This window comes from Camellia sinensis, chromosome 10, assembly GCF_055761805.1.
Source record: "Camellia sinensis isolate YWXY chromosome 10, ASM5576180v1, whole genome shotgun sequence".
NCBI lineage: Eukaryota > Viridiplantae > Streptophyta > Magnoliopsida > Ericales > Theaceae > Camellia > Camellia sinensis.
Window position 1 is genome coordinate 150,796,418 of NC_138970.1, and position 5,003 is coordinate 150,801,420.

General features: G+C 33.6%; 1 long non-coding RNA gene across 1 annotated transcript; it reads left to right on the top strand.

Moving 5' to 3' along the window:
• Positions 1-442: 442 nt before the first annotated feature.
• LOC114256592 (uncharacterized) lies at positions 443-4,126 on the top strand. Its single transcript, XR_014342745.1, has 3 exons — positions 443-672; positions 3,334-3,469; positions 3,860-4,126. It is a non-coding gene; the product is annotated as an uncharacterized LOC114256592 (long non-coding RNA).
• Positions 4,127-5,003: the final 877 nt, after the last annotated feature.

Here is a 5,003-nt window from a genome sequence, read left to right on the forward strand (position 1 = left end):
GTTACTGTCGTGCTTGTCTTTTTATTTATATCATGCTACAGAGTTAAGATTAGAGTTTGGATTATTTAGTGAGGTTTTGGTCCCTTTTCTTATATTTGTATAATATTGAGCTATATATATCATAGCTATTTAAGGAGACTTCTGATGATTTAAAAGTTTTCTTCGGCCCTGATATTCTTTTCATTTAATGCCAAAAGGAGGTTTTTCACCAAGTTTATTTTCAAGCCTTCAACAGTGATTCAGGTATGAGACTGCTCTTGATTGCATCAAATTTGCAGCAAATGACTAATAAGACGACATCTAAAAGGAAAACCAAAGCATCAAACTCATAGCTAATGGTGCATTTTATTATTATTTATTTTTGTTTTTATTATTATTATTATTATTATTATTATTATTATTATTATTATTATTATTATTATTATTATTATTATTATTATTATTATTATTATTGTTTTGTTATGATTTTGCAATGGCTAAAGTGGAGGAGTACGTCTGGGGTACGATGATTTAGTTGTGAACAAGTTCTTTGCTATTTCTTGAATTTTCTGGAACTTACATTTTAACTGCTCTTATGATCAAATTACAGGAATAATGAAGAACATTGATTATAGCAAGATACTGAAGTTCAATTATAGGAGCAACTCATGTTTTCTATAGAAAGTTGTTAAGGTAAGTTCATAAAAGCCCTGAACTCTGAGATTATTAGTGAGTAGGTGCATGAAGCCTAGCACGATATTGATAATGAGTTTATGCCCTCATGGTGTATTTTTCCAGCAACCAAATTGCATTCCTTGTTTTCTTTAAAATCTCTATCTTCGTTACTGTTCTAACTTTGAATTGTGCCCTAATCACATAATCCATGTGAAGCCATATTAGCCATTTTATTTTGAACAATCAGATTATGAAAATGTAGGAGGTACCGATGTGAATTACTTGAAATGATTTCAGTCAAGTTGATTGTGAATTGTTGTGCTGCCAAACTTTTGCTCATTTGAGCTCAAGTATGGTGAATTTAGGCTTGTGAGTTTTTTTTTTTTTTTTTTTGGTGAATAAGTCATAAATTAAAACTAGAGAATATACAAAATTGCAAGGGGCATGCCCCAAGCCCTACCACAACTATAAAGAGTTACACAAAAACTAACAATTATCTAACCTGCCCTCAAATGATATATAAAACTGTCCTAATCCATAATAATTATATATAGAGCTAAGATGTTCAACAGCCATATACTGATAGAATAAGGGTCTTGAACAACAGTAATCCAAGCATTGGCAGTCAGGAAGCTCCCTATTAACACAATCTGGGCATGGTATGGTCTGACAAAAATAGCTTCACTTGTACCCACCATAACTTCATCAAGGCAGCACATATTAAAAAACATGTTCAACAGCCCACTATCTACCATCCCAAAACCAAAACATAGTGAGTCTTCTACACAGCCCGTAGGAGTAGGCCATAACACTAATAAACTAGTATTTACATCAATCTTCAAAAGATGGTTAAAAAAGTAATAACAACTATACAATAAACTAAGACAGAGAGCATGATAGGGCGCAAGCTGCCCCTACCACCAAGCCTCAATTCCTTTGGATAAGAGCAAGATGCAGCCACCTTCAATCCACCACACTAAGCCAACAATCATCCAAGATTCCTCCAAGTCACCAGCCTTCACTGGCAGCAGTCTTACAAGTGCATCCAACACATGGCAGTAGCAATCTCCTAGATGCATTTGCAAGCTAGATGTAATCAATATAACCTACCGATAATGAAGTATGAAACAAGTATTACCAAGAAATAGGTAGTACAAATCACATAACAGCACCAGGCTAGAGCACACAATATATGGGCTCACTACACTCGACCCACAATATAGAATCTCACATCTCTCTATTACAGCTTCCTTACCTTGCATATAAAAATCACTCATATAAAGCCTGAATCCACTCAACCCATAGAATTTCCACTCAAATATTTGAATGTATGACATTTTAAATATGTTTCTCACTTTATTCAACCCTCATCAAATTGTTGTTTAGCTCCTCATGCTGCTGCATAGATTAGCAAACAATTAGAAAAACACACTTTTTTTGTTTTCCTTCACTCATCTCTCTTATACTGAACTCATATCACTTAGCAACCCTTCCATTCCTGATGATATAGGGCTTCAAAACAGACTCAGGCAGATTCCACTAAGAAATGAACCAGCCATCACTGGTTGATCTTGGCAAATTGTTAATAGACAAAAGTCTACCTTTAATCATTTGAATAATAGATTTAATAACCACCTCTTCAGGTTTATGTCCTTTATTAAAGATTCTATTATTCCTTTCAAGCCATATATGATAGACAGAGCACAACAAGGACAATTTAAAGATAATTGATCTCAGAGAGTCTCTTTGGTAGCAAAGTTAATAACATCAGGCCAGTGAAGATCAAGCCCGCTCAAATTGCACTTGGCTTTGAGAGCATTCCAGATCCTAGTAGAAAATAAACAATTAAAGAACAGGTGGGAATGACTCTCATCAGGATACTAACAGAAAGGGCAGATTAAAGTAAAGGTCAAGTCAAATAGACTCAATCTATCACCAGTATTCGATCTTTCATGAGAAGCTATCCAAACAATGAAGCTGACTCTAGGTATCATATGAGGACCCCAGATGAGCTTATGCCAAGCAACTTTATTATACTTATTCCTCCAATGATTCCAGACAGAGTTGATAGTGAACCCCCCATCAGAGTTTAAATTCCAAATAGGTTTATCACACCTAGAGGAATAAAAGCTAATATGGAATGGGCATTATTAATTGGTGTAGTCGTAAGATAATTGGTTATTCTGTTTATACGAATAGAAAAGCTGCTAATCAATCATCAAACACGGTAAGTCTTTAATTTTCGCCTCTTGCATACCTTGATCTTTCAATTTGTTGAATAAGCATGTAATTGAGATAGAGGAGAACATATATGATATAATTTGCATCCTACTTCTGAAATTGTTTTGCAAACTTGTTGCTATGAATCTCAAGCCAAATTATCTTAAGATGTGTGATAAAATCTTTATATATTTCAAAGAGTCAGCTTTCACTTTAAGTGGTAGAAGTGATATTTAAAATATGATATGATGTGAAAACTTTCAAGACATTTCAAATAAACTTATTTCTATAGAAAGTTGTTCAGGTAAGTTCAATTTGCAGCAGTAGTTTTTTTTTTTTGGTTTTGTTATGATTGGCCAATGTTCTTGTTTTGTGTTAGTATTATATCCTATCATAATTTTCTATTATTCTATTTTTATTGTACTAAGCTGTTGCTTTTAATTTTATTTTTTTTTCCAGATGTCATACTCCAAAAGGTCAAGGTACCTTTGATACTCATTTCTGGACCCTATGGAGTTGGTATTTTGGTTTTGGATTTGGGCTTAGTTTTTGAAGTGTCTCTAATGTAACTATTTATTTGCCACAACTCTATACAGTTGAGTGTTGAGGCTACAATGCTTCTTAAAGCAATTGGATTTTCCGATTTGTGTTAAAACTATTTTTAAGTTTTGTCAATCAAACTTCATTATTACTTGCTTTACATGTTTTATTCTTTTAAGGAATCTAGTCATTCCGTCCGTCGTCGTATTACAAAATAGCCTTAATAAATATTGCTAAATATTAAAAGTGAAAAATATGATTCTACATATTATTGAGTTGGAAACTTTATTTCCTACAAATTTCAGGGTTTGTGGGCTAAATATTAGAATTCTGTTTGTTCACTCAAATTATTTGGAAAGCAATTATATTTAGAAAGATTAAACAACCATGCTTGTGATTGATGTATTGATGCACACACCGTGACAGTTTGGCCTTGTATTGACAGGTTGACAGCTTGAAGGAAAAACTCCTTGAAAAGTTAGAACAATTCATTGTCAACCTTGAACTTGATTCTAGAGAAGTAAGCAATTCTTCATTGGATCGTGATAGACCTTTTAAATAAGGAAATTATCCTGACTCAGTTCCTTCTGCTTTCTGCTGCTTCTGAGGTGAGTGAACACAAAATGACATCATATATGTTTTTTATATGGGTATCTTTTGTTGGAACAATCTTCTGGTTGTTCCATGTAAATTTCTTCATTTAACTCACCATTTAAGAAAGCGATTTTCACATCCATTTGATGAATTTCTAGATTGTATGGAGATGTAATGGCAATTAGCATTCTAATGGATGTTATTCTAGTAACCGGTGAGTATATGTCAAAGTAATCAAGACCTTCTTTTTGTCTAAATCCTTTGACCACAAGTCTTGCCTTGTATTTGTCAATTGATCCATCTGCTTTCAATTTTCTTTTGAAAATCCATTTGTACCGAAGAGGTTTCCAACCTGGTGGCAAATCCACCAATTCCCAAGTGTGATTTTCCAAGATGGATTCAGCTTCACTATTGATAGCTTCCTTCCATAAAGGAGCTTCAGGACTGGACATAGCCTCTTTAAAAGTTAAAGGCTCATTTTCTAACAAAAAAGTTAGGAAATCTGGACCAAAAGATTTTGAGGTTCTAGCACATTTACTACGCCTAGGTTCCTTTTCCTCATTTTGGTCTAAGTTTTGTTCTTGTTCTTGATCATGTTCTTCACCTTGACTAGTAATAGCATCATGAGATCTTTTATTATTACTAGTCTCTTGTCCAGTCTTATTTGGAAATACATGTTCAAAGAATGATGCATTCATTGACTCAATAACAGTATTTACATGCATTTCGGTATGTTTTGATTTATGAATCAAAAACCGATCTGCACTACTATTCTTAGCATAACCAATGAAACTGCAATCAATGGTTTTAGGACCTATCTTAGTCTTTTTAGGACTAGGAATAACCACTTTAGCCAAACACCCCCACACTTTTAAGTATTTGTAGGATGGTACTCTTCCATGCCATAATTCGTAAGGTGTTTGATTCACTTTTTTTCGAGGTACTTTATTAAGTATATAATTAGCAGAAAGTATTGCTTCTCCTTACAAGTTCTG